Genomic DNA, 13815 nt, shown 5'->3' with positions numbered 1-13815 from the left:
TGTGATGCATGGCCTCTGGGCAGGGGTATTCTCACGTCTCAGGAATTTGAGATGTTGTACTGGTGGTCATCTCAGGCAGCTTCCCGTGCAGCCCCATTGCACAGGACTGGTGATCATTTCAGTCCCTGGACATAAATTTCAGGCCTTGGACTCACACTGGTGTTTTGCTCCCTTTGTCTTTGCACAGCACTGGTTGTCTCAGGCTTGCTTTTTTCAGGGAATGTTAGGCTGCTGATTATTCAGATGTTCACAGGTCAGACACTGAGCATAGAAATATCATCTCTCCTTTCTGCCACATACTGATACACAAGTGATACGGCCACACCTGCAATGCATCTAGAGGTAGTAAATATTGGATCTTGAAGCGTATCAGTCTCCTAATCAACATGTTCAGCTCTGCATTTCTTTGTGCTTTTCCTTGTCCTTGTCATTTAAATACTTTTCAACATATGTAGCCCCTGGAGATAATTTTCATTCAGATGCACGAATATGTAATAATTGTTTTGTTTTTGTTGATGATATGGTCTGACAGTGTAGTGCAGGCTGATTATGAATTAATACTTTCTTCAGCTTCCACATTCCTGAATTATAGTCATGGACTGTCACATCAAAGTTTGTTTTATGCTTTTTGATGCTGTTATGCACTGTACTGCTTCTAACTTTGGACTTCCAATTGGTCGTGGCTGATAGAAGTAGATCTAATGATCTGCATGGATCCTAACACTTAACACGTTAGTTTTAGGAAATCTGGTTTTTAAGATTCATTTTTATTTTATGCATGCAAGTGCTTTGTCTGCATGTTTCTATATGTACCATTTGCATACCTGGTGCTGGCAGAGGCCAGAAGAGAGCACTAGATCTCTCGGAACTGAAGTTACAGATGGTTGTGAACTGCTATGTAGATGCTGGAAATGGAACCTGGGTCCTTTGAAAAAGCAGCAAGTACTCTTAACCACTGAGCCATCCTTCCAATCTTCGGGATTTTTTTTTCAGTTTCTTTGAGGTGGGACTGTAACTGCATGTCACCATACTCATTTATCTCATGCATATTCACTGGCTATTTTATTTCTAGTTGATAAGAAGATATGGGCTATAACTCAGTTTGTAGAGTGGTTACCTAGCATGAAAAAGTCCTGGGATTGATATTCAGCAATGCATGAACTCCTAGCACTTGCGGGATATAAGTTGGAAGATTGAAAATCAAGGACATCATTGGGTATTAGTTACTGCTTTTGAGCCTTGCCTGTACTTAAAGAGGTCAGTAGGAGAAACACTTACAGCATATTGGTTAGAAGAGGAAATTAATAACTACTTATTTAGTATTTCTAAGATACAAGTTGAGACAGTGGCCAGAGTGTTGAGATGAGAATCAGGCTAGAGATCTTTTTGAAGGAGAATTTTAATATACAGGGCTATCCCATAGGTGGGGGCAATCCTCACATGGGTCTTCGAAACATTGTTGACTGAGAACAACTCTTATCTTCTTCCAGTGCTTCATCTCCATTGTATTTTTGGTGATAAGGTTTTGGCCATAAAATTGTGAACAGAAAAATAAGCTGAATATTTCTTTAAATAGTTGGCATTTAGTAGCTATTCATTTGATCTTATATAAATTTACTGATTTCTGGAACTATAGGAATATGTTGGGCGTGATAAGTCATCAAATAGAGGAGTCAGAAATGTTAGCATTGAGATGTTCAGTGGAAATTCAAGCACAGGAGGAAATTAGAAGGCACACAGGGGACAAGAAAGTGAGTCAGTTGAATAGATAATACATAACCCAGTCCTGGAAGACAAAGATCTCACTGGATGGGAAAAGGGAGGCCTCAGACAAATGTTGTCTAGACAAAACAGCATTTTCTATGCAAACAAAGCTACAATGTAAGCATGTTTGAAGCATGCTTAGATGCACATTTCCTTAGAAATGATGCTTGTTGAAAAGCATTATGAAAATAGGAATGGAGGCGCATGTCTGTAATCTTGGCTTTTGTAAGGTAAAGCTAAGAGAATCAAAAGGCTAAAGCCATCCCTGGCTATGCAGTGTGTTCCAGGCCAGCCTGGATTAAATGGGAACCCTACTTCAAAAAACCCCAAAAGGATAGCATTATGTACAGGTGCCCTAGGACATTGCGCTATTCAATTACCAAGTCAGAGATGAAGAGTATCCTAAAGAAAAAAAAAAGCCTGTTTGTTGGAGGAAATATATTTCTGGCAAAGCCATTTGTTTCTATTTTTGAAAGTTTCTTTTAAGAATTTATCTGAGAAAGAGCAGCCAGGATAAAATAAAGACCTCAGGAGAATAAACTTTTATCCCCCTAGGCATATTTTTATTTTTCTTTGATTCATTATGTTCAATAATCTAGAATGCTTCTTTCACAGTTTGATCTGATCATAATCAGGCAGAGAAGAGGATGTAATTTTTAAATACCACCCCAAGTTAGGTTATGCCCTGAAGACTTTTGCTAGAAATCTTGTTTTGAAGTTAATTGGAGAAAAGTGCTGGACAAGGAAGCAGAAAAAGAATTAAATTTTTATGAAAATGGACACTGAAGACTTACATAAGCCCTACGGGGTAAAGTCTATACAGTTTGCTGTCAGTTATCATCCAATATAACTGAAGAGATTGCTCTTTATTATACAGTAATGTGCTAGTGGGGTATTTGGGCTAGCAGGCTTTTTATTGCATGAGTATGGACAGCTTCAGAAAGCACACACAAAGCTATGGTGACCTAAACATGTTGTCAACCTTTTAGTATAAAACAAGAAAGTTGTTCAAGATTATGTCAGAACAATGTACATTTTGAGGATGGAGGGATGGAATAAGAAAAATGGATTTGGGGTTTAGATGCAAAGTCACCAATAATCCTTATGGTCAGCAATTTTGTAATATGAATCCAAAGAACATTAAAATTCGTCATAGATTTAGACCAAAGTTTAGAGTTGTACAGTCTCTATGCACCTATTTAGTTTTTCATGATTATAACTCCATAGCTTTCTCTGCCACAAACACACTCTTTAGACTTATCAACAATCAGTCCAGAGAAATCTTCAGTTGTTCTTTAGTAAGTTTGAATAATGCTTCCTTTTACTACTTTGACTTTTCCTGGCAGAGATATTTATTTCGGCCCCACTCATTCATAACAATATAATCGAGAATTTGTAATCTATTTGTTTTTACGTTTCTTACACCTTCAGGCAGTCTTTCAAGCTCTCATATAATAAAGGACTTAACACATATTAGTTATATAGCAGTATTTGTTGAATCAATAGATAATATAGAATTAAAAAAATCTACCAAAAAGACCTTAGAATTAATGTGCTGTTTGCCTTTCTATATCCAACCCTTTTTTAAAAATTTTATTCAATATATTTTTTATTTACATTTCAAATGATTTCCACTTTTCAGGCCCCCCCACTCCCCAAAAGTCACATAAGCCCCCTTCCCTCCCCCTGTTTTCCCATCCACCCCTTCCCACTTCCCTGTTCTGGTTTTGCTCTATACTGCTACACTGAGTCTTTCCAGAACCAGGGGCCATTCCTCCGTTCTTCTTGTACCTCATTTTATGTGTGGATTATGTTTTAGGTATTCCAATATTTTAGACTAATATCCATTTATTAGTGAGTGGATACCATGACTGATCTTTTGAGACTTGGTTACCTCACTTAGTATGATGTTCTCCAGATCCATCCATTTGCCTAAGAATTTCATGAATTCATTGTTTCTAATGGCTGAATAGTACTCCATTGTGTATATATACCTCATTTTTTGCATCCATTCTTCTGTTGAGAGATACCTGGGTTCTTTCCAGTTTCTGGCTATTATAAATAGGGCTGCTATGAACATAGTGGAGCACATATCCTTGTTACATGCTAGGAAATCCTCTGGGTATATGCCCAGGAGTGGAATAGCAGGATCTTTTGGAAGTGACTTGCCCAGTTTTCTGAGGAAGCACCAGACTGATTTCCAGAGTGGATGTACCACTTTGCAACCCCACCTGCAGTAGAGGAGTGTTCCTCTTTCTCCACATCCTGGCCAACATCTGCTGTCTCCTGAATTTTAATCTTAGCCATTCTGACTGGTGTAAGGTGAAATCTCAAGGTTGTTTTGATTTGCATTTCTCTAATGACTAATGAAGTTGAGCATTTTTTAAGATGTTTCTCAGGTGAAAATTCTTTGTTTAGCTCTGTACCCCATTTTTAATAGGGTTATTTGGTTTTCTGGGGTCTAACTTCTTGAGTTCTTTGTATATATTGGATATTAGCCCTCTAAAATTCTTGCTAACTGAATCCAAGAACACATAAAAATGATCCTCCACCATAATCAAGTAGGCTTTATTCCAGGGATGCAGGGTTGGTTCAATATACGGAAATCCATCAATGCAATCCACTACATAAACAAACTCAAAGAAAAAACCACATGGTCATTTCATTGGATGTTGAAAAAGCATTCGACAAAATTCAGCATCCTTTCATGCTTAAAGTCTTGAAAAGAACAGGAATTCACGGCCCATACCTAAACATAGTAAAAGCAATATACAGCAAACCGGTAGCCAGCATCAAACTAAATGGAGAGAAACTTGAAGCAATCCCACTAAAATCAGGGACTAGACAGGGCTGTCCCTTTCTCCTTATCTTTTCAATATTGTACTTGAGGTACTAGCTCGGGCAATTAGACAACATAAGGAGGTCAAAGGGATACAAATTGGAAAGAAGAAGTCAAACTATCATTATTTGCAGATGATATGATAGTCTACCTAAGTGACCCAAAAAGCTGCACTAGAGAACTCCTACGGCTGATAAACAGCTTCAGCAAAATGGCAGGTTATAAAATTAACTCAAGCAACTCAGTAGCCTTCCTATACTCAAAGGATAAGCAGGCTGAGAAAGAAATTAGGGAAATGACACCCTTCACAAAAGCCACAAACAGTATAAAGTACCTTGGGGTGACTCTTACCAAACATGTAAAAGATCTGTATGACAAGAACTTCAGGACTCTGAAGAAGGAAATGGAAGAAGACTTCAAAAAATGGAAAAATCTCCCTTGCCCATGAATCGGCAGGATTAATATAGTTAAAATGGCCATTTTGCCAAAAGCAATATATAGATTCAATGCAATAACCATCAAAATCCCAACTCAGTTCTTCATAGAGTTAGAAAAAGCAATTCTCAAATCCATCTGGAATAACAAAAAACCCAGGATAGCTAAAACTATTCTGAACAACAAAAGAAATTCTGGGGGAATCAGTATCCCTGATCTCAAGCTATATACTACAGAGCAATAGTGTTAAAAACTGTATGGTATTGGTACAGTGACAGGCAGGCATATCAATGGAACAGAGATGAACCCACACACCTATGGCCACTTGATCCTCAACAAAGGAGCTGAAAACATCTAGTAGAAAAAAGATAGCCTTTTCACCAAATGGTGCTGGTTCAACTGGAAGTCAGCATGCAGAAGAATGCAAATTGATCCATCCTTATCTCCTTGTATTAAGCTCAACTCCAAAAGGATCAAGGACCTCCACATAAAGCCAGACACTCTGAAGCTAATAGAAAAAAAACTGGGGAAGACCCTTGAGGACATCGGTACAGGGAGAAAGTTCCTGAACAGATCACCAATAGCGTATGCTCTAAGAGCAAGAATTGACAAATGGGACCTCATTAAATTACAAAGTTTTTTGTAAGGCAAAGGACACCATCAAAAGGACAAGTTGGCAACCAACAAATTGGGAAAAGATCTATATCCAGCTCTTAACTCGCAATCCAACTCTCTGTCCCAGAAGGCTGAACTTTATAGGCCAAGCTACTATGCTTCAGTATTTTTGTCATTTACTAGTTTGGGCCAGTGGACCAGGCACCCAAAATTAAAGAGTGAAAAAAGAATGGATATAAGTTTATATCCAGGCTCTTTGTGGCACTCTTTTGGTAGCTTACGTTCTGAGAAGGGCAACAGCTGCTCAAAGCAGCCCCTTTCCTGAGTTTCCACTCCTTCCTTCCCTTTGTCCCAGACTTCTTTCCCTGTTGTAGACCCAGGACATGTTCACTGTTTCCTTGGTCCCACCAACCTATGTGGATAGTTCCTGTTGCTCCCATCTCAGAGATCCACTTTGAATGATCTATTAGCAACCTAAAGGTCAGATTTTTGAAAATCATTGTTTTGGGAAATGCTTCTCAACTGGATATTATTTAGAGTATGAACAGGAAATATACTTCAATTGCAGGTTTAGAAATATTGAAGTTAATAGGTTCTGTGTTTTATTTGATATTATAGTACTTTTCAAGTCTTTAATAACAATTCCTAGCATGAGATACAGCATATCACATTTATTAAATATTTTACCACCTCAAGGTTTGCTTTTCTCATTTTTTAATATATACATTAGTGTATTATGTATAAAGGGTATGTTCTTTTCAACATGGAATTCTAAAAATGTTTTTGCTTGGTAAGAATAGAGAATTGTAACACGCCAATCAAATTTTTTATTCTGTTATCATTGGTTTTCCAGCTAGCCATGAAGAATTTTTATTTTATCCCAACTCTAGAGTCCTACAGGATAATAAAAGGCTCTTGTTTTCAAGCCTGACAACCTGAGTTTGATTTCCAGGCACCACATGGTGGACGGAGATAACCAACCACTGCAGGTTGTCCTCTGACCTCCAATGCAATGTGGCACCACCATTACTACACACACATACACACACACACACACACACACACACACACACACACACACATGCACACATGCATGCACACGCACACACACACACACACACACACACACACACACACACACTCATGAACATGCCCGGGCACACCCATACCCACATACAAAAAATAAAGAAGATAAATGAAAAAAAAAAGAATTAACCAATCTATTTTCTTGACATATGTTTTGGATATTGAATTCTACTTTGTCTTTAGTACTGATGAACTTATCAAAGTTCTCCTCTTCTAAAAGAGTTTTTTTTTTAATGTGCATGTACATGTGTGGTATGTATTTGTGTGTGTGTGCATAGATGTTTGTGTATGTGAGTATGTGTAGATTCTATGCATGTGCATGAGTGTGTACATGTGCATGTGTACATGTGCATGAGAATGTATGTGTATATGTTTGTGTGCACATGTGCCCATGGAGTCCAGGAACAGGCAACAGGTATCAGATTGTCTGGAGCTGGAGTTAGATCACAGCTGTGGCTGCCTGATGTGGGTGCTGGGAAACAATTTTGGGACCTTTGGAAGAGCATAAAACACTCTTAACCACTAAGCCACACATACAGCCTTGCAAACTACTTCTTTCTACATAATTCTAAGGGCCAGAGAAAGTGGTCACAACAAAGAATTATAGTGATGTAAATATCATCTCTCCTGTTATTCCTTTTGAAAACAGAATAGGTTGAGAACTGTAAGTTTCTTGTCAGGAGATGTGACCTCAGTGGTCTCACTATTTTGTTTTACTGCCAAAATCATGACTGTGTATATCAAGATTGACAGCACTTACAGGGCATTCATTACTTAAAAGTTTCTTAGCAAGAATAAAAATTCACCTAGATAGTAAATTTCTCCTTCTTTTACTGAAAAAAATTTATTCTACAATAAGGATATTTATAAAATTGAGTGAGGTCATAAATTGCATACAACCTTTGATCAAATATTATATTTCTCAAAGTTGATGACCTAAATGGTGGTCATTTATAGAGCTAGCATTAGTAAGCTATTTAATGTGTCAGTATTATCTAAATGAACTCTTGATAAAATTGCTCATGTGCTCAAGACCCTTTAGTTCAGATTTTTAAGTAACATTGGTAATATTTCAATATGCCAAGCTTATGTCACATTTATAAATGTCAGCTACTACGTGTTTGACTACAGCTTTGAAAATATATCTAACAGCTATGCTAGAATAAAAACATTATATGTATATTTTATATTATATATGAAGAATATATATGATATATATACATATAAATATAATAGAGTATAAGGGGCATATATATGTATATATGGAAATGGATGTGTGTGGAAAAATTATGTACTTTTATATCCCAAAATAATTCTAAAATTATTAATTATTTATGGCAAGGAATATAAAACATTTAATATTTAAAAACACATATAATTATATGTATACCTATAAATATATGACATATATATGTGTATTTATATGTATGTACATGTACAGAAGACATGAAATACTTTCTAGAATTTCGGTGTTCTTGGTGTAGGAAACAATCACTATAGAAGATAAGATTAAGACATTATAGAAGGATGTTTATTTCAGACAAAAATAACTGAGAATAACAATTTTGAATTATACATCAGTATAATTATCATATTTTAACTGGTTTGTGTGAATCATATCTAGGAATATAACAGAAAAATATCTGAATTGCAAGTGTCTTGGGATAATTCTTCTGCCAGTAGAATGTCTAGACACAAGAATCCTGTTGTAGTAAATCTCCACAATTATATCCACTAACACAAGAGCTAAGCACCCAAACTGCTCAAGTAATTTTCTTAGAATCCTTTCTTGTATAAGTCTTCAAGCAAGTCAAAACCACTCAAAACAAAGAATTAAGATGATAGAAACATAAATAGTTCTGTTACACTGAATACAATCAACATTAGACAAAGAGGGTGAATGAGTAGTGTCAATGCTTCGGGAATGATCCTGTTTTAGTGCAGTCTCACAGGCTCGAAGGGTTAAACTAAGACTCTAATGCCCAGTCCTATAGAAACATGAAAATGTCAAATAAAGACAAAAGTCCAGGAAGCTGTGATACCCAGATGGCTTCAAATCATAAACCAAATTAGCAACATTATCCACAATGAGTTCAGATTGATATTCACTTTTATTATGATATTTATTGTGTATCATCACAATTTAATATAAATTAAACTATAACTTAATTTTGATACCATGTTTGAACACTTTCCTCACATATGACATGTATTCTGAGACAGAATACCTTCCAGACATTTATAGAATATTTTACCTTTATGTGTGTTGACAGTGTAACAAATATTGTGTGCTCTCTCTCCCTCTCAAATGTGTGCATGTGCATGCACTCTCAAATGTGTGCATGTGCATGCACACGTGCACACATATGCACACACACACACACACAAACACACTCATGCAAAAAATTCTAGAAGAACCATGTTATTCTGAAATAAAAAAATACAAACTAAAAAAAAAAGCAAACTGAAATTTTCAAATAAAATATGGTCTTTTCCTGGTATCCAAAGGGAGTGAGTTCTGGATTCATCCTGGATGGGGCAAACTTTGATAAATTCTGTTCTGGAAAAGGCAGGCATGGTTGTATAGGATGACAAGGAAAGCCTCTATGCTCACCACCTTGGATTCATGTCATTTATGAGTTAAAGGTTACAATAATAAGAACAAAAAGCCATGTGAAGTAGTTAAGTTACAGCTGGAAATTGTATTACAAAGGCTGTTAGATATCCCTTGGAGAAGCAATGAGACCATCTGTTTCTCTCCTTGGGAGCCTGACTTTAGGTAGACTTTTTCCCACTTAGTCCTGCATGAGACTTACTCTGATTCCTCAAACAACAAAGTGATCAAATATGATATTGATCATGTAAAATGAGACAGTCCAGCAGTAGTTACAAAGATATAATACATTTTGATAGAACAGAATAATACCTTCTGGAGGATGACTAAATTTGTATTATTTCCTCAGAGATGTGGATTGTGAGGATTTGGGTTTGTGGGGATAGGCATGGACATAATAATTATCACTGGAATTAATTCCTGCACATGTCTTATTTGAATGAATACTACCCCATAGCAACAGCGCTACACAATAATTTCTCTATTTGTAAAATGAGCAAAACTACCTTCTATTTTGTAATGCTAGGATGATAAGGTAATATCCTACCACATGGGTATGATTATGAAATGAAACCACTTCTGTGAATCTCTAAACACAAAGCCTGCCACATTGTGCATGAGCAATATGTGTCACTTTAGTGAAATTATACTCAAAACAGGTGACCAACTGATTTTGAACAAAAATATAAATCAGTTAAATAAATGTATTTTCTAGTCACTGAAAGTGACTAGAAAAATAATAATATATACAGTGTTGTTATTAGTCTTTTATGGCATTCTAGTCAAATGTCTCTGCATTAAGAAAGTAGACTTACAAACATATAATTACTTTCATAATAAAAATAAGATTTAAAAATTAAGACAGCCAATAACTTTGTGGCATTCGCCTCTTTATATCACAGACCACTCGACCTTCATATTATTTTTCGGGGTGTGAAAATACCTGTGAGTAGCATTAATTATTTCATTACTATTTGATGAAAAATATTTCTGAATCCGGTGAGCACTGAAGCTTTTTATAACAGAATATAAGGAGAGGGAAGATTTGGAATGGGAGGTGTGTTGGAATTAGAGACATCTCTAAGCTTTATCCATTCTTTTATTCCCCTGAAAAGTAAATCAAAGCCTCTGCTGTAGAAGGATGAATTCTTATGAAGCTTGTGCAAAAGGGCCCCAGAGAGGCTGCATGTGCAACGCTGTCTATGTGACTCGCATGGGCTGGCTACTATGAAAGATGCACATATTTGGAAGGACTTTGCATCATACAAGACTTTGAATGTAATAAAATAGAGCATAGTCTGAAGCATAAGGATGCTCTAGACACGATCCAAAGATTTATTGTAATCATTTAGAGGCACCGGAAAGGATCAAATATGTGGAGAAAATTATTCCTGATTGCATATTGAAGGCACTTAGATGGCTGAGATTTGTGTTCCAAGCAGAAAGTCACTTTGAGTGCTAGGATGAGGAATTAGACAGCAAAGAAGAAGCCAGATTTTTCTCATGCTTGAGAGACACAAAAGAGGTGAGAGTTAACGGGGAAATCTAAAGAGATTAAAGTAAGAATTGGATATGGAATGAAAAAATCCACCTGGGGAACAAAAAGGCTCAGAAAGCGTCCATTGTGATGTAGGCAAAGGCTAAATGATTTGAACCCAGAGCCTTACACACACAGATAGGCAGATGGTGCGTGCAAGCATTCTGCCACTAACCTACTACATTCCTGGCTCCTAAGGGATTGCTTTCTAAAATGGAAAGAATATTGTAGAGCAGACCTGGTGACTCACCCTATAATCCCCCGGATACTTGAGCTTGTGGCTGCTTCTGCTGTCAAACTAAGTCAGTGCCCATAGATGAAGAACAAGGAAGCAAAGTAAAGACCAAAAATGGAGGAAGCTGAGAACAGACATTTCTGTTGTCATCAACTATACGTGTCTACCCCTCCATCTTAGATTGTTGGTATATCTCAGTTTACATTTTTATGCCCAGCATCATTAAAATTGGCATGCCATTTTTTCTTTAATTTTGAACCTACTGTTCACTCTGCCTAAAAATTACCATTGGTACATCATATCCTTTCAGTAAAAGCAAAATACCTTGGTAACAGTAAAACATTGGATCCTTACAATGTAGTGGTAGCTTTTCTAACCCCTTTATGTGTGATAACCCATTCAGTTCCTGTTTTAAAAGGTGTGTGTGTGTGTGTATGTGTGTGTGTGTGTATGTGTGTGTGTGTGTGTATGTGTGTGTGTGTGTGGTATGTGTGGTGTGTGGTGTGTGTGTGCGGGTGTGTGTGGGTGTGTGGTGTGTGTGTATGTGTGTGTGTGTATGTTATGTGTGGTGTGTGTGTGTGTATGTGTGTGTATGTTATATGTGGTGTGGTGTGTGTGTGTGTGTGTGGGTGGTGTGTGTGGTGTGTGGTGTGTGTGTGTGTGTGTGTGTGTGTGTGTGGGCATTCCATCCTTTGGAGATAGAGCTACAAGTGCTGCCTGATGTGGTTGCTGGAAACAGGACTCTGCTCTGCTCCCTTGGAAGAGTTCTTAGGTGCTTAACCTCTGAGCCATATGTCTATCCCCAGGTTTCCCATGTTGAGGTATGTACTGTTACTTTCTGAACTACTGTTACTTTCTGAAGTTGATAGATAAGAAAAGTGAGGCACAACATGTCTGTGTCTTATCCAAAGGCAAGATTTGTTCCAGGAAATTCTAATCCTATCAGTGATTGTCACAGCCATGACCAGTAGTCTAATAGAGACCTAGTGTGCCCTCCTGCGTAGCCTCCTTCACACTCCTGACTCCTAGAATTTTAGGAGCATGCTATCATTGTCACGTTATAGATTATGTTTTATAGAATCTATTTTTTCCCAGTTAAGGTTGGTATCTTTTCATAGTGTCGAGTCTGTTATGTATCAGGGTTAGCCAATGGCAGCTATGACATTTATTATTTCATTTCTGTCGTTTTATCTCTCTGATCCCTCTGCTACATTGCTGCCACAGTAGTTTTCCTTACAAATGTTCATAAACAGCATCTGCATTGCATCTCTCGTTTCACTCATTTGCCCTTATAATCAACCCTAACCCGTTCTTACAGCATTGCATGAGCCCACTGTAGGCTGCTTCATTGTCCTTGCTCATGGAGAATGATCCCACGAAGGAGAAAATGTTCCTTCATTTATTGGCTCCTAATTAATGCCCTACAGTTCCAGGCAGAGTCCAGCTTTGCCTCACATTTTGGGTGAAAAATTCAGTTTCATACCTTTGGCTCTACTGATGGTCTGGGCTTGACTCTATTGTGGGGCTTCTTGTTTATTAAAATTTTGGGTCTCTATCCAACAGATCTTACTATTGCCCCTCTAGCATTGCTTCATCAAACTATTCTCCTCATTGGCAAAACTTGTCACAGACACAGAACCACCCTAAATTCAGATGCACTAAAAGAAATGAAGGGAACACAACAATTGTTAATCTCTTCTGCACAGTAAAAATTCTTGAGGCTTTGAAAGCTCTTCAGTCCTCTAAATCAATGATTTAGGGTTTCTGGATGTGGCCCCTGAGCGATGGCAATTTTTCCTGTGTCACTGGAGACGGCTGCCATGTGCAGTCTGATGGGTGAACCCTGGACCAGATGATTAAAGTCTCAATGAGTCTTATTAGCACTATCCCTCGAAGGGTTCCAGCTACAAATGAAACTACCTTCCTAGCACCTCTCATTTTGGAGCCAGGGATTATATTTGATATTTCATTGGATTTTTTCACTATAATGGAAAGCTAGCATAGTACATATAATTGAATTTTATTAACATTTCAGACAAGATAAAATTGTTAGATTATAAGCAAATCAAAGTTAGACATCTTCTAAACCAAGGAAAGAGGCATCAGGATAGTGGCCTCTTTGGCAGAAAGAGATCCAAACTACAGGTGATACGGGAGAGCAGGTTTGAAAATGCTGTGTCTCCCACAGAATCAAGCTGGAAGTTTGTGCATGAGTCATGTTTACATTTCTCTAAGCTGTAGTAAATCAGATGTGTCCATCCATTAAAAAACCTTTTATTTTCAGTCAGTTCTCTAAGTTGTATATATTATTACACTTGAATATAGATTTGTAGAAAAATTATAAACTGGTTTCTGAGTAATCACAATTTGTTTCTTTCTCTTTTCTTTTTTTTTATTGAAAAGGAAAGTAAAAACATGTATAGAAAAACATGTTAAAATTAAAGATTATCATGAAAATTATACAGATAAAGTGATAAGCATAAAGATAATTCTAGGTTGATTGAAGGTGGAATTATAAACAGTTTCAGATAAAATTGAAGATTTACATGGAAAATATTTCTGATGAAACTGAAGAAATATATAGGAAAAACATGATAAAATTAAAGATTATCATGGAATTTATACAGATAAAATGATAGAATTCAAGAAATATATAGACAAACACATTAAAATTGACTATTTCGTGTAAA

At 36.9% G+C, this 13815-nt stretch overlaps 1 non-coding gene across 1 annotated transcript; it reads right to left on the bottom strand.

Annotated features, from left to right (window-relative positions):
• Positions 1–219: 219 nt before the first annotated feature.
• On the bottom strand, positions 220–347 carry LOC127688247 (small nucleolar RNA SNORA17). Its single transcript, XR_007978652.1, has one exon. It is a non-coding gene; the product is annotated as a small nucleolar RNA SNORA17 (small nucleolar RNA).
• Between the last annotated feature and the right edge of the window lie 13468 nt (positions 348–13815).

This window comes from Apodemus sylvaticus, chromosome 6 (assembly GCF_947179515.1).
Source record: "Apodemus sylvaticus chromosome 6, mApoSyl1.1, whole genome shotgun sequence".
NCBI lineage: Eukaryota > Metazoa > Chordata > Mammalia > Rodentia > Muridae > Apodemus > Apodemus sylvaticus.
Note: the sequence above shows the minus strand (reverse complement) of the source record. Positions and strands in the feature narration are given on the sequence as shown.